Here is a 24,617-nt window from a genome sequence, read left to right on the forward strand (position 1 = left end):
GGCCTTTCCAGGTTCAAGTCATATGATCTCTCTCTCTCTCTCTTTCTTCTCTCTCTCTCTCTCTCTCTCTGTCTCTCTCTGTCTCTGTCTCTCTCTCTCTCTCTCTCTCTCTCTATCTATCTCTTCTGGTTTTCTCACTGTATGTCATTTATAAGTTCTTTTCTTACATACGTAAACATGCCTTGAATGTATGATGTTCAATAGCTGTATGATTTCTTAAAATACATTTACTCATTTCTGCAAATTTAGGAATCTGTCTTTGTGTGCATATGTTTGTGTGTGTGTGCATGTGTGCATGTATGCTTGTGTGTGTGCATTTGTGCTTGTGTGTGGGAATAACTTTCAAGAAGCATCAGTGTACATAATAACTCTCTCTTGCATCTCTGATGGCTTCCTGTTACTGAAAGGTGATTTCAAGTGACTAAAAGGACACTTTTAACAGGGATGAAATCAGAGCTATTTAAGAGCTTGCATCGTTGGTGTGAATGCTATTTCTTCTTTTCACCTCAAGGGAAAAGGTGTTGAATGTTCTATAAATGTTTGTCTTTAGCTACATTCTTTCTAACGTGTCAACAAATTGCTCGCTAGCAGAGGAAAATCAAGTGGCAGTTTCAGAGTAAAGCTATGGGCCTCTGGATTGGCAAGACTGGTCCTTTTATCCACTCATCTGCAAACACAGTCTGTGTCCCAGGATGCTTCGAGAGAGAAGTTTCCGTAGGTCTGTAGTAAGAGACCTGTGAGGCCGATGTAGCATACAGCACAGAGTTCCGTGCATTTCTCTCTGGGAATTGTGATGACAGGAAGTTGGATATTTTTGTTAATACTTAACTTAGCTAAAGTCAAAAACTGCCAGTTGTACTCATGAAACCTCACAGGCCTACAAACTTACCGAATCTGAAAAGGACTCACTCACCAAGTATGAACAGGAAATGATTTAAAGTAAAGGGCCTCCCTTGCTGCCTGGGGGAAGCTTGGTGATGTTACACAGGAAGTAGCAAATGGTAAACCCATGGTGGAGGGTGCTGTCAGGCTGGACCCCACCCAGAAAGAGACTCTTACTCTGAAAGGGATTTCCAGGCCCCCTCTATCACCAAAGCAACCAGGGTCTGTGGATGCAAAGGGAGACCATCAACAGAGCAGCACACCCAGGTGACAGGGCAATCAGCCAGATCAGGCATCAGATAAAAGCCACTTCTAAGTCAGAGTTAAACAGCCAGACCGTATTTTGCCGAGCATATTGGAAGGAAGCAGAGCAAGCTAAATTTAAATTCAGCTTTGAAGACTTGCAGATGTAAAGACTGAACGCTCCAAAATGTGGGTAGCGAAAGGAGAAGGCTACGCCAGAGCCCCTAATGCTGAGCAGCAAGGCAGGAGATGCAGGGAGCCCACTTGAACCTGAACCTGAGCCCAGCGGAGGAAACACAGCCAGGTGCATCACAGGAAGGCTGGCTGCAGCTATGCGGGAGACAACGGGGGAGGTGGGTGCAAAGCTCGGCCTGACATCTTGATGACTGCCTATTTTTATGCCTAAACCAATTTTGGAGGAAAGCGTAGAGAGCTCGCTCTTGAGGTCTGTCCATCCCTTATCACTTTATGTGATATATGAAACCTACCCCAAATCACTGTGCATCCGTGGGAAAGACTAGCAATACCCACATCTGGGAAGTTCTACACAGCACATTTTCTGGAAAGTTTGTGGCAACTTCATTTGGCAGCAGACCTTGACCTGAGCCCAAGTGGGCTATTTATAGTCACCCTGCTAGCCCTCCTTGTGTGAATATTCATGTCTTCTGCAGCAGAAGTGCTCATGTGTTTAATTACAGGTTGCTGCCTCACATCTTGCTGTGGCTGTGAAGTCACATCTAGGACACGGATCATGTTACTATTCTAAAATCTAAAAAAACTTCTGAAATGGGAAGCCATCTGCCCCCAAGGTTTGGCAAAGGATTATAGATTTGTGTATTAATACACATATCCTGCAAATAGGGTTCTACACGCTATCAAAGTGTGACAGGCTTTAAACTCTAAATATTAGAGAAATAGTTTGAACCTCTAACTATGTTACTCTCCCGTCTCAGGGTGTTTCTTTCTCTTTTCTTCCTGCAGGTCTCTGTTTTGACCACTGGTGTCTATAACTCTCGTACAAATGCCACATTAAAATAATACGTGTGAATCTTAGTACTCAAACATTCCATTCCTATTTTTATTTCTTATATTTATCCATGCCTATCTCTGTATGTGTATACGTTTACAAGTTGCTGTAACTGCATATTATAGAGTGTTCTTTACAGGTTTTTAGATGTTATGCATAGACTCATTCTGTAATTCTACTTTTTTATTGATGACTTGCTGTTCAGCTCACTTTAATGGACTTTTTGGTCACTCACTGGGCTTTGGTGAGGTATCAATTCAAATGTTTTGTCAATCCTTTGTATTGATCTATTTCTTTTCTTGTTATTGAGCAATAAGAAAATTTTAAATAATTGCCATATAAATTCCTCATTAGATATAATTTTGTAAATATTTTGTTGTATTCTGGGGCATGGCATTTCACTTTCTTAACTGTGTCTTTCTTTCTTCTTCTTTTTTTTTTGTACCAGAGATCGAACTCATGACCTTGCACTTGCCAGGGAGGCACTTGTGTCACTAAGCTAAATCCCCAGCCTTAACTGTGTCCTCCAAGAGCTAAGCTTCTTATTTTTTAAGTCATTCCTTCCCATGTGTCTTTCACACTTGTGCTTTTTTTCTGGTTTTAGAAATTAATGCTTAGCCCAGTGCCACAGAGATTTTTTTTCTGGGTTTTTTTTTGGCCAATATTTAATAGGTTCCACTTACACATTTAAGTATAAAATCCATACAAAGTTAAAGTTTTCTATGGTTCACTGTTCCATGATGATAATCTAGTATCTCCTATTGCTGAGAGACTACAATTTCCACATTGAATAGTCTTAGTAGTAAGTTTAGCAAAAATTAATTAACAATACAGTTGTGGCTCTATGTTTAGACTAAATTTTGCTTTGTTCATTTATATACTCATACATCACCAGGACTACAATACCTTATGTTATGTGTTTGAAATCGGGAAGTATAAATATTCATTCTCTGCTGTTGAAAGTCATTTTGGCAATTCTAGATCCTGTGTTTGTTCATGCAAATTTTAGAATAGCATTACAATTTTTAAAAATTTTATTTACTTATTTTTTTTATTTTTTGAGGGCACCGGGAATCAATCTTAGAACCCCACTCTTGCCAGGCAGGCTCTGTGCCGCTGAGCTGTGTCACATGCAATTTCTTTTTTAAATAAAGCAACCTGAAAATATTTGTATTGAGGTAGCGTTGAAAACCTCTGTATTCATGGAGGTCAGCTTTAATTGTTTTGTTATTATTTTCCTGTTTATACTTAGATTCTTTATGCTTGCTTGTTTACCTCTCCTCCAATCTGATAATGCAGATAATTAATTGAAAGTCTTCATTTAATATCTTACATTAATACTATCTACATCTCACAAATTTAGAGAATTTTAATTATCAGTTAAAATCATATATATATATATATATATATATATACTGTGTGTGATCTTTAATATATACTCTGAACTATATAGTGTGTGTGTGATCTTTTCTGACTTTTTCTCAGCTAACATGACTATTTTGAAATTTGTTCATGTTGTCAAGGATATAAATTCCTTCTTCCCTCCCTTTTTTTATAGTACTGGGGGTTATACCGTTTGTAATGAGCTGCATCTCTAATTCTTTTAAATTTTGAGACAGGCTTCTCAGGTTGCTAAATTGCTCAGGCCAAGCTTGTTCTTCTATCCTCCTGCCTCGGCTTCTCGAGTAGCTGGGATAACAGGCAGGTGCCACCATGCCCAGTGGTGTCTTTCTACTGCTTTCTATTATTAAGTAGTACTTCAGAATGCATGTGTGTGTATGTGGCAGCATAATTTGCTTATCTGTCCGTATGTTAATAGCCATTTAGGTTGTTCCAGGGAGGAACTACTACTTAAAATTTGTATTAACATTTCCATATTAAGTCTTCAGATTGATGTGTACTTTTATTTTTCTAATACATTTTATTAGATTCCTTGAATACCTGCCTGCAAACCAAGTCATCTTCAACCAGAGGTGATTTTGCTCCTCTCTGCCCGTTGCACTGGTCTTTCCTTCTGCCTAATTTCCCTGGCTAAACCACTGCCATGGCATTGCACAGACAGCAAGAGCCGGCGTCAGTCTGGCTTGGACTTGGCGTGGAAGCACTCAGTCTTTCTCCAGTAAGTACGCTTCTAGCTGTAGGCTTCTACAGATGTACGTTAAGAACCTTCAGTTCTTTTGTATTTCTAGAGTGCTGAGTGTTTCCATCATAAAAAGTGTGTTGGATTTTGTATTTTTATTACTTTTTTTGCTGAGAATCTCATGTGTGTTTTGTCTTTCATTTATAACCTACTACGTATTACCCTCGTACAGAGTTAGATATTATTATAACAACCTAGTGCATTGAATTTCAGAGGTGTCCTCCCTTGTATGAATATGTTTTAAAATTAATGTTTAGTCCATTAACCCTGATTGCAATTATTTGCATGATTGGAATTGGGGCTCCTATTTTATTATATGTGTTTTACTCTATTATTTGTGCCTCCTCTAATTTTTGGTTCCTTCATTCCTAGTTTCCTGCTTGTAAAAAAAATTGAATATTTTTAGAATTCTATTTTAATTTTTCTATTGGCCTTTTTCCCCAGCTATAGTTAATTGTATTATATTTTTAGTGCTTGCCCTAAAATTATAATGTATTGATTTAAATTTCCAAGGTCCATAATTAGGATTATGCTACTTCATGCAAAACATGGGAGTCTTGAAATGGAGGCAGTTCCTATTCCCACACCTGCACTTCACGGTTTAGGTGTGGTGTGCACACCCACACATGTTCAAAAGCTCGCCAGAACGACTGCTTCATTTTCTTTATCTGTGTGTATTTACTATTCAGCGTTAGGAGGCAAAACACCTCAAGCATCTCATTTACATGGATCTATACGTGGTCTAGTGCTCTCTCTTTCTAAATAGTTGAGTTTTCACACAGCCTCATTGCCCTTAACTTAAATTCTTTCAATGGTTTTGCAGTATAGATCTGTTCCTCTTAGCAATTTGAGCGGGACGCATCTATAGTGTATCTTCAGTGTTAAAGGAAATTTTGCTGGGGAATAATTCTAGTGAGACAGGTTATTTTCCTTTACTTCCTCATTTTAAAGTTTTGTAAAGATTTTAAACTGGTCCTCTGGCCTCTATGGTTTCTGATCCTTCTTCATTAGCAGTTCCCTGGGATGTCACACACTGCCTTTTCTTTTGAGGTGCTCGGTGCTTGGTCCACCTCTAGGGTCTCCCACAGTTGAGCTGTGGGGCTCCTCTGCTCTTCCGCTCATGGATGGCCACATCAGTCTTCTATATGCAGGTTTGTGTCATAAAATGCAGAAAAATATTAGCCATTTTCTCTTCAAACACTTTTGGCCATGTCTTTTTCTTTCTCACCCTTCTGAGATCCAGCTGTCTGAGTACCCGTGGGCTGGGCCACTCGCAGTTATGTAGGAGGTCCCTGGGCCTCTCTCGCTTTTGTATTTTCTTATCTTTCCTTCTTTGGATTCAGATGATTTCTATCAACTTATTTCCACTTTATAAAGTATTATAGTCTTTTCCATAGCTATGATTTTTTTCAGGCTTTGCGTCTATCAGAATCGTCTCTTTTTTCTCCCCCTTTAAAACTATTCATGTTGCTCCACTGAGATGTCCCATCTTCCCCTTCTGCGTGTGTATATTTTAGCTTTGATTAATTGGTAATTAAAATAGTCATTTTAAAATCCTGGCCTTTTGGTTCCCACAGCAAGGTCCTCCTAGGGCTGGTTCCAGACTCTTCTGTTCTGGATTGGTCGATGTGCCTGGCATTTGGGGCTGACGCTGGGTACTATGAGTTTCTTGAGGAATGGGGATCTTGTCTTCTCTCAGTGAACGTGGCAGCTATATCAGCCGGAGCTGACCTGCCACTATGCCTTCCGATCTCTTGTGCTCAGCTGCAGAGCTGGGAGTCTATAATTGAGTGAATGTGCGTGATCTCCAAGCCAGAAGGCGATTCAGGCAGGCAGAATTGTGGGGTCCCCCTGCAGGCTCCTGTGTTTCTGGCATCCCTCAGTTTCATCTGCAGCTCTAACTTTCCTCATTCAGTTCTCTGATTCCTCAAGCTAGGAAGGCGTGGTTTACCCCCAACCCCTGAGGCTGGCCTGACCTTGACTGGAACTGACCTTGACAAAGGCCACATTTTTTTTTCTCCTTCTGCTGGGGGTGCATGCACCCCCCAAATCAACCTGCTTTTGCTCACTAATCACAATCCCCGTGTCGAATCCCAGCTGCACTATTTAAGTTTGGCCATGGGGCCAGCTGTGCAGCGACATCTGACCTTCTCATTACCAGCAGCAGAGCTTGTGACCTGCATTTAACACAACAAAGACAACAAATCGCTGTTGAAAGTCACTCCTGAGCTTCTGCAGCCACATGCCTGTTGATCGCTGCCCAGTGCCCTGTTAAAGGAATCTTAACATTTCAAACTCAGGTCCCGCTTAATGGGTACTTAGTTCACCAACTTTTCTTTCTTACAGAAAATGCTGAAATACCCAGTTGTCAAATTTGTGTTTTTCACCGGAGGCGAGTTCCCCTTAGACGTAGACCTAAAAGTGACGTTTCTGGGTCTAAGGTCATGGCTGTTCACCTTTGCTGGACACTGCCAGACGGCAGCACAGAGCAGTGGTACCCGCTCCACCCCCCCAGCAGTAGAGTTCAGTTCCTGCAGCTGTAACCAAGTGTCCTCTCACATGCATGTGTTTGACAATCGGAGGTGTACAAATTGTACTCATGCTGGTTTTTTCTTTTCCTTTTTCTTTTCTCTTTTTTTTCTGCTTGTGTTTTTTGAGACAGGGTCTTGTTACGAAGTTTGGGCTGGCCTTGAGCTCACTGTGCATCCCAGGATGGCCTCGGACTCGCAGCAGTGCGCCTGCCTCAGCCTCTGGAATGCTGGGATTGTAGGCGAATGTCACCGTACCAGGCATGTTGCTATTTTGGTTTGTATGTTTCAGATTGCTAGTTGGGCTGAACACATTTTCCCACAGTGATCGTTCCAATATCCTCTCAAGTCTTCTGCCACTTTTCTATCAGATTCTTTTCTTCTTATTTTATAAATTTGTATAAATTCATTATGTAGTTGAGACAGTTTTCCTACCTTAGGTGCATGCAGATAAACATTTTTCCCCAGTTTAGCCTGGTCTCTTTCCTTTCGGTTCATCCGTAGCAGAGGCTTCTTCTGTTACACATAAATGCTCACTTACCATCCAGCAAAATTATCCGTCATTAGATGTGGACTTTTTCTTGCCGAGATTTCTTGTTGGGGAAGCTCTTCATTACCCTCTTACCTGCAGGGATTTTCTCCTGTACCCTCCAGCTTTGAGGATTTCCCATCCCTGTAAATGTGTACTCTGTCTGGAATTCCCTTCTGAGGTGCCTGACACTTTTTAATTTCAACACGGACACGCAGTTGTCCTTTGGATTGTATTGTGTGTCCTCTTTCTTCTCCTGTGACTACTTAAGGTCACCTCTGACAATTTCAGATTCTGTACTGGCATGGGTCAGTTTGGAGGCCTCGGTCTATTTCCTATTCCTGGCATCGTTTAATTTGTAGAAATTTGATACACATCTTCATACCCGAGAAAACAAGCATTCAATCTGTGCTTCAGAATTTTCTTAGCTTTTCTTCTGTGTTAATTTCATGACAGACAGGAAGTTTCCTGGTAAACCAAGCTTGGGTTACAGTGGGTTGGATCTGTAAGATAATTTGGGGCGAACTGACATCTTTATTATATTCTTCTAATTCAGGGACTCAGCTCCATTTTATTTAGGTCTATTCTTCAGAACTTCAATGGCATTTTTGTAGTTAGTTTCATGGCTGTGTGTCACATGCTTCAATTGATAATCATGGTACCTGGCAGACTTGTTGGCATTGTGAATAGAACATTTTCTATTGGATTTTTGGCTATTTTGGAAAATCATTGGCTAGTATGGGAAATAAGAATATGACTTTCCCAAACATTGATCTTATATTGATCAAGTTTGCTTTATCATCTTACTCACAGTAATAACCTTTTTTAAATATAGATTTTAACTTTATTAAATTTATTTTAAATATGTTATTGTCCAAAGTAAATTCACAAAGCTACACATTTTCTCTATTGAGATAACTTTATCACTAAAGTTATGATGTTCATTACATTTATTTCAAATGAATTCCCAATAGACACAGATTTAAAAAAAAAAAAAAAAACTTAAATTCTGGTTCCATTTTTAGACCATCACATTTCCAAACATTAAAAGTGAGGGATATTGAGTATGTTTTTTCTAGCTGATTATCAAAGTTAACTACACTGCAATCTACCAACATGGGTTCTGTTATGTTGATTCTTTGAAATAGACTGTAACACACTTTGCTACCTAATATATTAGTATTTTATTATATTTGGAAAAATGCATGTTTTTCTATTCTACATAAAGGGTTATTTATGTTCAAGAATGTATACTCCATAGTATACATATTGAGTTTTTAGTTAAGTGCATGTATTTTTCTTACATTATATTGTCATCTTTTTTCTTCTCTTGGGTTGTTATTTTCTGATAGGTGCTCATAAACTGTTGTGCCCTAATTTGGATTTTATGATTTCTCCTTAGAATTCTGCCATGGAATTCATTTTAATGGAACTTTAGACAAAGCAAGCTCTTCGTCATTTCTTGGTCTCTGCTCTTTTCTGTTTTTTACTTACTCTCTGACCCTTTTTCTGTCAATGACTACAGGGAGGACTTCCAGAGCGCAGGCCCCTGGGGCATCCCAGGGCTGCAGGGCAGGCATGGGGCCCAGGATGCAGCTGGTGCTCGGTGCCCCTCACCCAGGTGGCACGGTGGCCTGGTCTGAGCCAGGGGCAACACCCGCAGCCCAGAGCCCTGGGTGCACCCTGCTCTGCGTGTTCTGCGCCTCCCCTGTCACTTTATGAGCATGTCCACGTGTGGGATTAGGAAACCTTCTCTACGGGTCAGCTAAGAAATACTCTGTGCGTGCACACGGTTTGCTCTGTGGCCCGAATTCTCCACTCCACCATTGGCAAGGGCAGAACGGCTGTGGCCTGGTGAAGCTTCATGCACGAGGAGCAACTGACTAGGGTGGACCTCTGTTCTCTGCAGAGAAATCCACCTCCGTCCTTCTGCCTGTGAATACTTCACACTGTGGCCAAGCAGGGCTCTAGCATGCGGCATTGAGGCAGGCTTTCTTTCTTATGGTGATAAAAATTCTCTGTGACAAGAGTCCATGTCACATATGTACACTTGACATTCTCATAACTGTGATTCACCTGGTAAATGGCCAATAAGCGGATTTATTTACTTATTTATTTTTGAGATGGGCTCTCTGTGTAGCCCAGGCTGGCCTGGAACTGAGGTTCCTGCCTCAACCTCCTCAGGACTGGGATTACAGGCATGGGCCACCATGCCTGGCGATAAGCATTTGTGAATGAATTTGTTCATGAGTTTCTATTATGGCCAGAATGCTTCTCTGGCTACTGCGGATATGGGACAAGCTGAGGAGGAGGCAGCTGGCCTGCCAAGGTCCACGCTCCACAAAGCCCGAGGACATTTGTGCATTTCCACTTGTGTGATGTTGGTCAAGCCTCATAAACTCTCTGGGTCTCAGTTGCCACCATTTACAAACAGAAAATTATGACTTGTTTGGAGATTTGGTGGGAGGTTTTGAGACATCAGATGTGGCAGTGCCTTCTGATATAGTGTTGGGAATGTATCGTTTTGAAAGGATAATTCCCCAAAGTCATAGGGGCAACTCTGTGCAGGGCAGTGAGTTTTTCTTTTCTCTTTCTTTTCCAGCTGTATACTGCATTTACATATTTTTTTTTTTAAAAATCCTTATGATAAATAATGTGTAGAGTACTTACCACGCGTTAGCTTTGCATGAGTTTCAGGTAACTCAGCTAATTCTCAAAGTAATGCTATGAGGAGCTGTCATATAGACGAGGAAGTTAAGACAGTCTTATACCAAGAAGTCACGTGAGCAAATTATGCTGCTTTAGGTATGAATATGTATTAAACACTTATTATGTTCCAGTTCTATAGGGCTGAGTAGAAAGAGAAGGTTCATCTGTTAGCTTTAGCTGCGTAACAAATCAGCCCAGAATTTAGTGGCTTTGAGCTATAGCCATTTCATATAATTTGTAGTTCTGTGGGTGAATTGGATGACATTCAGTCTTGGGTGGCTTGCTTATCCTTCTCAGATGTCTCTAGCAAGCTGAGAGTTTGCCCCTGGCATGGTGGTCCTAGAGAGGCCCTCCCGCACACCCAGTGGTTGGCAGGTTGTTGACGGGGGACAGTTTAAAGGTCAGCTAGTTGTTATTATAGACAATGAAAAAGCACTCCTATGCTTTGTTTTTAAACTTATTCTGTTGTTTTGCTTTCACTAAACACAAAGCGTGCTCTGACTCAGAGTTAGGCAGACAGGAGAAGAAGTCTGGAAGTGTCTCCACATTTAAGGGCTCCTACGGCAGGGGTGAATGCAAACACATATATTCTTCAAAATTTAATAGATTACATGTGACAGATCCTGTTGGAAGCATTTTTTTGGTATTAAACTATTAGTTCAGTATCCACGGTGACTCGGTTCAGTGTCTGACACACAGAGAAATTAGGAAACTTACAAGCTGGACAGCATTTTGGCTGGGGCATTTTGAGCTAGGGTTTGAATCTTTACAGTGCTGCCCTCGGTACGGGCAGATACCTGGCAGTGCCGTGATATTAGGAAACCAAATATTTTACAGAGACACAATTGAGAGCAGCTCTCCTGTTAAAGGGAGAATGGACACACACACACACACACACACACACACACACACATACACACACACACAGAGCAGGAAGCTGAGGGGCAGGGCACATTGAATATGATTTTCAGATGCAATTTTCCAGTTGGAGGTTAAGATACCTACAAAGGTATAAGGTAAAAATAATATAGCAAATTTCTAATCATTACTTCTGGAAGTTTTCCTTGGCTAGAAGCTGGTAAGCTGCAGATTCTAAGTTAAGACACGGTATATTACAGGCAAGTGATAGCCTGTAAAATACTGTGATGCTACAGCTTCCGAACTCTTACTGTGTTTGACACTGGGAGTGAAAGGTTTCAAACTGATGTTGAAACCAGGCAATCATAGCATTTGGGAAGCTCCTACCTGCATGAAAGAGCCAGGGCTATGGTGTGCCGCTCCTGACGCACAGTGCCAATACCCTGTGATATGGGAGTGGGAGAGTGTGAGGAGGTAGAACCTTCGTGTTGATTTTTTTTCTCCTTAATGGTGCTGTAAGTAAGACAAATTTGATCAGAAAATGGGTCAGCCCATCAGTGATTGGGGTCCAGATGTTTCCCAGTAGGCAAGATGAATATAAAAGAATAACAGATAATTGATTCAGTCCAGCGTTGGAGTAATAGCAGAGCATGGCACCTGAACATAATTTTACATATTTTAAGGACTATTGTATTATTTCTACATTTGCAGGCGGCTCCAGGAAAAGTGTGCATGAAAAATCAATGAGGACCTAATGCATCAAGTGGGAGAGCTTATGATAATATGGGGGATCATCTCTCATGGGGGGAATTATTCTGAGAGAGCTTAAGAATGGTCCACAAAGTCTGTCTATGTATCTTACTGGGGTATTGATCATCTGTACTTAATATGTCTATCTATAGAGATTTTACTTTTCTTGCAGGACACTCCAAACATCCAGAATAAACAGAGGATACCGAGCATATTCTGACACTGCTATTTTGTCAGTACAAGGTGACATTAATAACAGATGTGTAGTAGATAGACTCTAAGATACACTGAGCACGATAGAAATCTGAAGATGAATTCTCTGACTGGCACCTGCTTTCCAAGGTAAGATGCACAGCAGCTGCAGGAAGAAGCTGTCATCCCCTGTGTCCTGTCAGGACCGCCTTCCTCCTTCACTCCAGTGGTCGTGTGCAATCCCACCACCACACCACAATGCCTTTGGGGCCACTGTCTGCCCACTGCAATCTAGACCCTTTTACACCCCCGTGGCCTTGAATGCCAATCTCTTTCCATGTCCTAAGCTGCAAAGACACTGGACTTCCAGCCAATCTTCCCACCTCCAGCTGCCCCAGTGTCCTCAAAGCTTTCTAATAATGGAGAAGACCAAAGTGCATTAACCAGCCTCAGAGCATGGAATCCGAAGGAAGGGTGGGAGACACGGGACGAAGCTCAGGGGAACACAGAGGGAGGGTGGTCTTCCCTCACATTCTTCTGGAGTAGCAGTGTCCGGCAGGGATACGATGTGACTACACAGTAATTTAAAATGTTGTCCTAGCCACACTTTAAAAACTAGCAGAAACAGCTAGGAAATAATTTAGTAACATTTTATTTAACCAGGCTATCCAAAGTGTTATCATTTCAGCAAGCGACCATTTAAAAAGTATTAATGAAGTGTTCTCCGTTCTGTTTTACACTGAGTCTTTGAACCTGGTGGGTATTTCACATGTACGGTCCATGTCCATTTAGACTGGCCACTTTCCAAGTGCTCAGTAGCCGCGGAGAGCAGCCCTAGTGGACAATGTAGCTTTAATGTCTTTAGTTTTATTTTGTTATATTGCCAGGTTATGGCCGAAAGATTAACTGCATTCCATTAAATTATTTAGGTGTCATTTTCTTTACTTTTATGAAGAAATTTAAGCACGATTGCTATAATTTCTGCTTGAAACATAGTAACTAATAAAGTCACCTGACCCCCAACACTTTATATGAGGGAAAGTTTCTAGTTATAAATTTCTTTCTTTCTTTCTTTCTTTCTTTCTTTCTTTCTTTTTTTCTTTCTTTCTTTCTTTCTGTCTGCCTGCCTGCCTGCCTTTCTTTCTTTCTTTCTTTCTTTCTTTCTTTCTTTCTTTCTTCCTTCCTTCCTTCCTTCCTTCCTCCCTCCCTCCCTCCCTCCCTCCCTCCCTCCCTTCCTTCCTCCCTCCCTCCCTCCCTCCCTCCCTTCCTTCCTTCCTTATCCCCCACTCTCTTTCTCTCTTTCCTCAGTATTGGGGATGGAATCCAGGTCCTCCTCACTGACCCAACATATGTGTGTGTATCTGTATACATGTATGCATACACTTGTGTAGGTGTGCATGCATGGACATGTATATATTTATGTGCATGCATACATATAGGTAGGTATATATGTATATATGTGTATATGCGAACGTGTATGTGTGTGTGTGCATGTATGTATGTATTTTTATTTTGAAACAAGGTCTTGCCAGGTTGCAGCTCTGCTCAGGTTGGGCTCCAATTTGTGATCTGCTTCAGCCTCCCAGAATGTGGAAATTATAGGCGCGTGCCACCACGCTCAGCTATCAATTTCTTTATATTTATAGAGCTGTTGGCACTTTCTGTTTCATCTTGTGTCAATTTCAGTAATGTGAATATGTCAAGAAATTTTTCCTTTCTGTTAAAGTGAACTAAATTCTTTTATTCCTGTAATTTGCTGTTTATGTCTTCTTTCTTTTTCTTGATTATACCAGCTGGTCTTTACGTTTGAGAGTTTACTTACTTTTTTAAATAACAATTTTTGGTTTCATCAATTTGTTTTATTATTTGTCTCCATTTCATTTTCTTCTTTGTTATTATTTCTCTTTTCACTTTGCCTATTTAATGTTTTTGTCTATAATTTATTCCTTCTGTACCTTCTTACTGTGGAAACTTACAATATTGGTTTAGACTTCTCTTTTCTCCAATGTAAATATTTAGCATTATACAAATTCCTTCTGCAAATATTAATGCCCACAATTTTTCAGCTGAGTATGTTGTATTTTAATTTGCATTAATTTTAAAATTAAAAATAAACATTTCTAGTTTTTATTGTGGTTGATGTTTGACTCAGTTTATTTAGCAGTGTTTGGTTCATTTTAAAATTATTTTAGTTGTTTTAATATGCAACACTTCTAATTTAATCTCACCCTTACTAAAAAGGAATTCTAAATTTATGGTCTACCTTAGTCAGTATTTTAAATATATGTGAAAAATCGTATTCTGCTGTTGTTGAAAGGAGGATTTTACAGTTGGTGGTGAGGTCAAATCAGTGTGCAGTTTGTTAGTATCTTCTACATGCTTCTAACTTTTTGTTTACTGATTTTGTTTATACTGAGAGAAATGTTAAAGAGTTCAATTAAGATTGTGTATTTATCTACTTATATTTTCTATTCTGTTATATTTTTGACATTTCTTGAAGTCTTATTTAACAGGTTCACATGCAGTGCTAAGGGAATGAAAAATTATATGTTTTAAGTGAAAATAAGCCTCATAAAATTCTACACCGTTGTGAGGATCTAAACTCCTTGGAACTGCCCACAGGAAAATGAGAGTCGTGAGCTTCCTGATGACATTTTGTCGTGACAGCAGCCCTGTAACCTTCCGTCACCTAGGGCTTTATGGAAGTACTCTCCACCATGGTGGCAAATGGAAAATCAGCAGTAACACATGTCTCAGACACGTCCCCATCCTGAGCGACGTGTGCTGCTGTATTTGTGGATTTGTGGTTCGTATGGCAGGTCACTGATGAACATTGGTATTACATTAGAGTTCAAGAGATTTAGAATATAATCAAAATATCTGAAGCCACAATATCTATAATTTTTTAGAGGGCATGAGAAGAGGATTCACCAGAGATAAAATTCTACTGATGGAGAAACATAACGATAAATAAACCTTTCTGGTAATTAAGAAACATAAAATAAAACAGCTCTGCATCTTTTGTGTAATCATTGAATAATATGTTTTTAAAATTTTAATAATCAATGCTAGTGAAGGTGCAGTATAATTATGCTCTCAAATAGTAACAGCAACATTAAGTGATTTTAATAATGTATAAATAAGTGCAGTCTGAAAACAATTGAACCATATTAATTAAGAGGTAGAAAAAGTCTATTATTTATGCAGCATATTTTTAGCATCTACCGTATTTTAGATATTGTACTAAATGATGGAGATGTGACTCTCAGTAAAGAGAACACATATATCTTCCATATGACATGGCACTTAGTTATACTTATATGAGTGAACTTATTGGTCAGGTCACCTATAACTACCAAATTAGTTAGAAACTCATAATTAGTCAATGAACTACAGTACATCAACATTTTGAAAATATCTGTATGCTACAATAATTTTTATTCATTTGTTAGCTAAATAGATTATTCATCACTTAATAAGCACCTTGCATTGTGTGAGGCCTCCTGGACGCAATGGTAAATAAGACCAAGTCCTTCCCCTCGCAGGGCTTATATCCACAGGCAAAAATGCAAAATTTTAAGATCCAACATTGTTTAGAAAGAAGTTGCAAAATCATAAGATCCAACATTGTTTACCTATGAAATTGATTCTGGCATGATGACTCTAATTTTCATGTACAAAAAATTGGAACCAGAGTACTCAAGTCTGTTAAGTTTCTCATTGCTATGCGGCACAGTAGTATAGACATAGTGACTTAAACAATTACACACCTTTGCTGCTCTGCAAGGCCCCAGCTGAGGAGTCCAGGCATCTTAGCCTGGTCCTCCCGAGACCTCGAGGTCAGGGGACTGGATTCTTCAATGTGGGCTCAGTGGGGCAGTGTCTGCTTCCATGCTCACTCTGATTGTTGGCAGAATTCGTCTTCTGGCTGCTGTAGGGCTCCTCAGAGCTCGCATTTCCAAAGGCAGCAAGGACTGCATGACCCTTGGGTAGCTCCACTAGCGGAGTGGCTTGATTCCTGATGTGAATACGAAATGTCATCCCATTTCCTTCGCTATGCAAAGGAACGAGGTCATGGGGGCTCTGTCCTTTGCCATATCCTATTGCTTAGAGCCGAGCTGGAGGTTCTGCCCATGCTGTGTGATAGAAGGGAGCTAAACAAGGCACTGGACCCTCAGCCCAAGACAGGGCTCAGGGGGCCTCCTCAAACCTTCCTCACACAGCCAGAATAGAATATCATTCAGATGGGACTGTTACAGGCAAACTTCCACTAGCTACATTTTATGTCCACTGCAGGTTTCATGTCTTTTAAAATTGAATATGTTTTACTTTCTATGTATAGTAGTTAGGCATCAACTCTCCAGTTTACCTGTTAGCATACGTGTCTTCATGGTGCAATAATTTCTTTTCTAAAACAGTCATTACTTTTTTCAAGATTAGCATTCTTTCCATCATGTCTCTTAGCAAATGTGGCAGTCATCCACTCTTCTGCTTCCTTCTCTGGAAAATCACACCATCTCACTTACAGTGCATGCTCAGTATCCCGGGAACTAATCTTGGAATATGAGCACCGTGCATGGTTTATTTTCATAGTTTGCTGATCCTTTTGCAATCTCAGAAAGCCAGGTGAACGCAGCCTGTGGCCTGCTCGGTACTTAGCTTCACACAGAGACAACGAGAATGGTCTGTCCTAGGTAAACACTCAGAGCAGAGAGCAAAGGAGCTGGGTACCAGGAGCAGAAGCATCTATTCCAGAAAGCAGTTGCCATACAGGACACTAGCAGTGAACCTGCATAATCCTCACCTTCCCACCTTGATAGAGATTCCAGGAGCAAATGAGAGGTAGGCCGATCTAAATCCTGATTAGTACCTGACACTTAGTAGACATGGGGGGTGTGGTAATTGTCATTTTTACAGTATTGTGATATTAATCTTAGGGAATATTGAATCTCCGAATAGCCCATGACATAAAGAGACCTTTATGGCTCCGAAGGAGCTATTATACTTTATTATCCCATGGATCTTCAGAGTTAAAGAGTCCTCAATGAGACCTTGACATAATTAAGCCTAATGAGTCCAAAGGACTTACAACGGTCTATTGTGTCAATAATTTAGATGTGACAGGCCTTTGTGTGAAGCAAGCTTTGGTACCCAGTGTGGCTTGTGGGTTGTAGACCTAGGTTGGACAGCTGAGTTGGGTGGTGAGGTGCTTAAAAAGTACTTTACATATCAAATACATAGTTTAAAATGAAGCTTTTTAATGCATTAAATCTTTTAATGGCAGCTTGAACATCACTTTATTCATTCGTGTATTTATCAATGACTTGATACGTGTCTGCCACTCCTCTATGGGCTGTTGCAGGTGTAGGAATACACAGGACAGCCCAGCGCCTACTCTTGAGCAGCTCTGTGCCTAAGAAGTTCACAGACTGCAGTACTGGTTAGAAGATGGTGGCCCACAGAGAACAACCTGTCTTTTGAATAAAGTTTTATTGGGACACAGCTACACTCATTCGTTTCTGCTGTGTTTACAGCTGCCCTTGAACTATAGCCACAGAAATCACTGCCTGCAGTCGAGGCAGTATGAATCACATAGCTGAAAACATTCACTCTCTAGATCTTTAAGACAAACCCAGCCGATAGTTTCAAGGGTCTCCGGGCTACTTCAGCAAATCCCAAATGTCTGTGAATCAGCATTTTCAGTTCACATAGCTGTGGTGTAATTCAGGGAGTATGCCAGCTCGTCTTACCATCTGAGTTGAATTTATATGAATGGAATGTTGGAGCTAATTCTCCAGAATGCTTCATCTCAACTCTCAAGTCACAAGATAGTTTCTGGGTATGATTCCTGGAGTATGGAAGATATTTAATTAATCTTTATGAGACATGAATCCTATTAATTTATACATTCATAAGAGAATGGTGTGGGTTTAGAGCTATGTCCTTGAATGTTTTGATACTCCTCCTCTAAATAATTGAATATTTTCATCTCCCTTTGTGTTTAGACTAGGTTGCAAGGGACCCGTGTGGGAGGGGATAACCCTTTCAAGGTTAACTTATAAAAAGACTGTGGCTTACATCCTGTTTTCTCTCTCTCTCTCTCTCTCTCTCTCTCTCTCTCTCTCTCTCTGTCTCTCTCTCTGTCACTCTCTCTGTCTCTCTCAACTATTAGGGAAGCTGCCTGCTACAGGGAAGGTGTCCCGAGAAGGGAGGCCAGCTACAGGGCCATGCAGATGTTCAGGCAGCCTATGGAGAAGTTCACTTGGTGAACACTGAGATCTGCCAGCAATCACATGACAGCATTGGAAATGGACCTTCCTCCTTCTGAGGAGTAGCTAGCAGCCTTGCTGAGAAGCGACTCCTATCCAATTTGGACCTTGAGGTAAGAGATCAGCCTCCATCACCAGCTGACAGTTGACCTGAAACCTGAGAGATCCCAAGCCATCATCTAAGCCAGTTAGATTCCAGACCCACTGAAACTGTGAGATGGGAAACACTGCATGTTTGAAGTCACTGAACCTGGAGTAATTTATTGTGCAAAATAGTGAATACCGGAGAGGATCAACCCACAGGATGTGAGGGATAGTGACAGTTGTTTCTTGCTCCACATTCTTCCTAACACCCTGCAAGACCATTGATTGCTTAGCCAAGATGCCAGTACAGTTCCAGAGCTCGCTTCCTGCATACCTCGGAACCAGTGTTCTCCTTAATGGCAGGCAGCTTATCTTTCTTGAAGGCAATAGGAGTGTGAATCTAGACACAAGTTAGGCATATATTGCTGTTAAGCTCATGCTACTTTGAGCTTAACGATGCTGTTCTAGAGAATCTCATGGTTCATTGTTCCTTTCTGAGTGGGAGGGGAGTTCTTTCTGACAGAGTTATAAACTCCTTCCCAAGACTAACAAATAGGACTTCAGCTTGCAGGGCTTTTCATGCACAGAGATGTCTTACTTTTGGCTTTATTGTATCCATCTTGCTTGTCATGCTAAGAGTCAGTTGTAGACACTTATTTGTGACAATGTCACTGAGGGTCATGGTTGAGCATGTGTACCTTTGCTAACAACTGCAGTGGTGCCGTCTCTCTTTTAACCTTAGTGTGATCGCCATGCCCATGGGGGTGGCTCACAGCAGGTGGCAGGTTGTCATGCTTCTTTCTTTTCTGAAAGCCTTGGTGACAGTGCTATCTGGAACCTCCAAAGAATGTCACCCAGAAAATTAATTGGAACTTAGCACTGATGGTGACACCCCTCCTCACCACACACCCATGAGGTCCCATCCCCAGTGCTGAGGCAAAGTACGTGGTGATCAATCCTGAAACAGGGATAGAAATAAAGTTCAACCCAAAGGCAGCTGCATGCCGTGCTGTACCCCACACAGGACCCTGCAATGGAAGAAGGGCTTTGGTGGAAAAACGAATGATGTTTGCCTAGTACAGGAAATTTAATGAACAGTCACGTGTCAGGGATAGTTTCCTGGCTGTGACAAACACACTAGGAGAATGATACAAGGTGTTGGTGGGAGGGGAAACTGGCTCAGGGGTGTTCAGGAGCAGTCTGTGTGGCCTCTGTAACTGGTTTGTGAATCTACGCAATACATTCTCCACATGTACAGGAGATTCGTTCTGCAACCAGAGGCTGAAGATGTCAACGGGAGACTGTTATATACCCTTCTGTGAGACAGGAGGATGTGGACAGGAGGGAAGGCTGGGTACAGAGAACATTCTAGGTTGAGGTGACAATGTTCAATGTTTGGGAGCGTCTGACTCTGCCAGGATCTGGGATTGTTGAGGCACCCTATGTGACCAGAACACACCATATCGAAGGTATTGAAGGAATATAGACTACAGGTCACACTTTAGGCACAGACAGTCCACTGTGAGCGCTGCAAAATGAACAAAGCTGTGTGGGCAAAGATGAAGTATTTTCTGGGGTGCATTTCCATGCCAGAGCCCCAGCACACACGTCCAGTCTCATCCATGCAAGCACGGCATCTTTTATTCAGTGAAATCTGACCCTCTTTCCCAGAGAAGCTGTCCCTGCTCAGGGAGACCTCCACTGGTCCCAGCAGATTGGATCGATCTGTTCTTTTGAGTCCTTATTGTCACTGGTTAAAGATATGGCTCTTCTCCTTCACCTGTTGCGCCTGGGGTGGAGACCACGCCTCTCCATCCTTGTTGCCAGCCACAGGATCAAGGCTGTTCTGGGAAGCTGGTACTTTTGTTGAAGGAATGAATTAATGTACAAGTGTAGAGGTTTTGGGGGGCTGACCAAGAATCAGTGATGGCCCATGTGGCCATGGTGGTAGTGACAAGGCTGCATGAAAGTGATTAGTTGGAATAAAAACAGTTGGGTCCAAATGAACCTCAGGGAAATGTCTTTAAAATGCTGTGGTGTCAGAATGAGCTGACGCAGAGGAGGTCTTGGTTTTCCAAGGAAGTGGGGTTGCGAGGCATCCACGTGTCAGACCAGTCGCCTTGGCAACTCAGCACAGAACGCAGCCCACAGGTCTGCTCCCTGATAGTGGGCAGTGACCACCGTCTTTTATAAGGTCAAGATCTTTAATTTCCCCCAGGCTCCAGGTTCTCAATCAGCCCACAGGCCTGTGATGCACAGCGCTGGGCTCTGGTTCCATCCAACTTCAGCTCTTTGAAAAGTTTGCCCTAAGAATTGAGACATTGCTCTTTTACTTCCCAGAGAAAATATATCTTTTCAGAATTCAAAGATACCAGACAAAAAAGTCCTAATTTTCATCATTGACAGATGCCTGCTGTGTTCCGCAGGTTGCTGATCAGCAAATCGAAACAGGTTTTTCCTTTTCATACCTCCTCGTTACCAGATGTGGCTTTTTGGTCATCCTCCCAATGAAGCCCTCGGTGAGACACTGCCTGGATGAAAGGGACGGTGGTCGAGCTTGCTGTCACCGCGCCTCTCAAGAATGGAACATTTTGACTGATACCTCTGCCGTGTCAAGGATGTGCGTGTTTAAAACCTTGTGAAACCCGAGGTGAGGCAGAAACCCGCAAGGTGCGCCTGGTTTTCCCCTTGCTAGGAAAGAAAGACCAAGCTCAGGGGCTGCTTTCAAACATTCCTGAGCACACCGCTGGCATGTATTTTTCTGACTGTGTTGTGAGCAAGTGGCAGCTTCGGTGCTGGAGGAGGAGGGAAGGCTGGAAGCTCTTTCTCGGTTACCTCTTGTCAAAGCGATAGCACCTTTCCCTACCCTTGCTGTGTGTGAAGCATAAATCAACGCCTCCTCTTAGAGGAGGTAGGAGACAAAGGGAGATTATTGAAAATGACTGACCTTGGAAGCGGCAGAAGGGGGTTACACTAAATCTGAACACTTCCAGGGACAAAGAAAAAATCCTAGAAGAAATGTAGGTTCAGATAAGTGGATCCTACAAGGCTGGGGTGAATCTTTTCTGAGTTTGGAAGCTGGTCCACTGTGAGGTGCTTCCTGGAGTCTCACATCTTCATCCAAAGGGACATGCTGTAAGTATCACAGGGCTGCAGCCTGGGCCAACACCGTCACCTGTCTTTGGACACCTCTACAATCTCCTCTAGACAGGCTATACACATCCAGTAACCTGGTCACCAACTGTGGATGCTAAATGAGCCATTTGAGTGACATCAGCTCGGTTTCTCCTCCTCTGTAAAGTGTTTGTTAAGCCTTGTGTGATGATTGGAGACGTGAAAGCAGAGAAATGTGCTTGTCACTATGCCTGGCCCATAATAGGCACTCCTTAGACGTCACCTCTTCGGACGGTTGCCACCATCACTGCCATCGTCCTCCTCCAGCCATTTGAAAACGGTTATCGCTTTCACCCTTAGTCCTATGGCTCTTGACACACATGGTCAGAGCTGTCCCATTCTCTGATTTCCCCTCATTCCTCATTAAATCTTCTTTGACATCATGCATCTATCCTGCAAGAAATCTCAGAACGGGGCAGAGTGTATTTTCTTCCCCCTACTTTTTCTTAAAACGGAGCCAAAACAGTTTGCTCTTTCACCAGTAGATTGCTGTTTGGACAGTCTCTACTCCACGCCAGTTTGGTTTCTATTCTGAGCATAACTTTATTTTCCCCCATTGAAGGGTGCAGCAAAACGCCTCTTTGTGCAGGGGCCATTAAGACTGCCCATTCTTAAATTAGCTCGGGGAAAAAAAAAAGAAGTGCATTTTATAGTCAAGCCAGCAGTAATTGAACACTGTGACTATGAGTGGCCCTTGCGGTGTTTGGACGTGGGCCAAATGTACCTTCTGTCTGTCTCTGACACCGGCAGACAATAGCGGTATTATTTACTGCACTGGCTCTGTGCAATTCCAAAGGCCAGCTGCGAGAACAAAAGAATCGCTCACACTTTGCCCAGCCCTACCCTCCACCGGAGGCTCCAGCCATGTTTTGTAAATAATTCACCCTGCCTCCCCAAATGTTGAATCATCTATTCTTTGCTTCTTTTCTTTGGTGCTGATCAAGGCTGCAAAGAAAAGGCAGATCAGTTTTCTGCATCCTTGGAGGGGAGTGGGGTGAAGGGAGAAATGGCCAACAGCTCTTTGTTTCCATATCTTGGGGTACAGAGCCACCAGGAGAGACCAGCTAGGAGGTGGGCAGCAGGCACGGGGCCTGGGGAAAGGTTGGCAAGGCTCAGCCTCTGCTGGGAAGTCGCGCTCTCCAGGAACACTGCTCAGAGTTTCGCCCGCAGAGCTTCACAAAGAGCTTCATGTTCACCCAGGCAACACTTCCAGGTTGCCTCATTCACGGGCATTGGATGATCCTGTCACAAACAACCTGGGCTTTACACCCATGGAGCAGGGAACATTGCCATCGACTTGGCTACGGATCACATCCAGAGCTGGAAAGTGGACCCCACTGGCTGGAATTGCCCAGTGACATCCCATTAATGTGGCGTTCACCAGCAAACAGCCTCATCAAACATAAGCATGAGAGGGAGAGCCTAAGGAGCCCCCCATCCAGCTTCAGCCACACCTCCACCTCGTAAGCAAGGGAGCCTCAATGAAGCCTTCTGAATCTGTCCAGAGCAATCTGCGCCCCTTATCACCTTTTCCCACATTGAGCTGTGTTTTCGCACCTATTCCTGGGTATTCAGCTCCTGGCCCTCTGCCCAGGCATTGGAGCCGGGCCTCTCCTGTGCCTTGGGATCTGCTGCATGCTGTTGCTCTGCTCAGATGGACTGAGGGGCCTCCCTCTTGCAGGCTCGGCCAGTGCATCTCCAGTGCAACGCCTGTCTCCAGCTGTTTGGCCAACACCTGGCCTGGTAGAGCCCAAATCGGGCTTCTGCCAGGCCACGAGATACACCCTGAATCCCACAGGTTCTAGAAATTCCACCGGGGGCACTTTCCCAAATCAGTCATGCTGAGGAGTCATAATGGCTCATAAATTAAAGATTCACAGCTTTTGGACTCTGCTTTTCCCCATTCGCTTCCCATGCTCCCCGACACAGGCAGGGCAGGCAGCTCCCTCCCATTCAGAGGTAAGTTTATGTGAACTTTCAAAGATGTTCCATTAAAGAGAGGAGAAACAAAACCGAAGCACTGCAGCTCTGCGAATCAGCAGGTGTTTTAGGATTGCAGGGACAGAGAGGGTGGGAAGCGATTGAGAACTTTTCTTACCTTGACACTGAAATGGCTCAACTCCAGCCTCAACCAAGCTTGTGCTGAGCTGCTGGAGTTTCCTTTGACAGTAAGTGCTAGGAGGACTCGGTCTCACTGCGTTGGGCCTTCTGTGATGGCAGGGATGTGATTTTCCTCACTGACCCTGCATACTCTGGGGCTGAGCCACATCTCCTTACAGACCAGGTATTGAAACAATGAGAGAATAGACGGATGGATGGATAGATAGATGGGTGGATGGATGGGTGGGTGGGTGGATGGATGGGTAGGTGGGTGGATGGATGGGTGGGTGGGTGGATGGTTGGGTGGATGGGTGGATAGTTGGACAGATGGATAAGTGAAAGAAAGAACAAATGTCCCTTGTGAGCTTCAGGTTGGCCATGCACTCTGATTGTGCTTCTGGAATCCTGCCTGTCCCTTTCTGAGAGTCCTCTCTCTGTCTCTCACCCTCTTCCATAGCTATTCCAAGCCACTTCTCTTCTTATTGCAAATGAAGACATTCTTGCCTTGACCTCCTATAGCCTCACATGCTACCTTTGTAGCATCCTGGAATGAACCTACCAGGTGGGCACTCTGTATCCTGCAGGACAGCTCTGCTCCCCACTATCTCTGGGGTCTCTGCTCTGAGATAGTTGTGCACAGCCTGGAATCACGGTACAGCTCTGCCTGACGCTGTACCATAATTCAGCATTTCTGGCTGAGGTGTCTGATGGTCTTGTGCTGCAGAGGAGGAGTTAAGCTGGACTCCCTACCTCTCTGTGGAGAGTCCCCAACAAAATCAGGGACCTCACTGTGATTATTTTCCAGACCGTGAGACTTGGAGCTCTGGGAGATGAGGGGTCTCGGCCAATGCGCCCTGGCTCTTCAGTGACAAGCAGGGACTTGACACCACAGCGCCCGCCTGAGCACCCTGAGCCTCTTATGCTGGGCTCTTTGTACATCATAACATATGCCATGCTTTTCTTCATGGTTTGGCTTGGAAGGATTTTGACATTTTGAGTATGGGGATGCAGGCCGTTTGGAATGTCACAACACCTACTCTGAGAGAAAGCCAATTTTCCCTTAGTTCAGTCCTTGCAAATAGCAAAAGTTAATTAATCCCCTGTAAATAAACATTTGCAAACTGCAGCTCAA

General features: G+C 42.8%; 1 long non-coding RNA gene across 1 annotated transcript; it reads left to right on the forward strand.

Moving 5' to 3' along the window:
• The first annotated feature begins 1,087 nt into the window (after positions 1-1,087).
• Positions 1,088-23,713, forward strand: LOC134474139 (uncharacterized). Its single transcript, XR_010044767.1, has 5 exons — positions 1,088-1,478; positions 4,081-4,271; positions 11,839-12,008; positions 18,031-18,240; positions 20,694-23,713. It is a non-coding gene; the product is annotated as an uncharacterized LOC134474139 (long non-coding RNA).
• The last annotated feature ends 904 nt before the right edge of the window (positions 23,714-24,617 follow it).

The sequence above is a fragment of the Cavia porcellus genome, unplaced genomic scaffold, assembly GCF_034190915.1.
Source record: "Cavia porcellus strain 051 isolate PalLab524CR breed Dunkin Hartley unplaced genomic scaffold, mCavPor4.1 scaffold_31, whole genome shotgun sequence".
Lineage (NCBI taxonomy): Eukaryota > Metazoa > Chordata > Mammalia > Rodentia > Caviidae > Cavia > Cavia porcellus.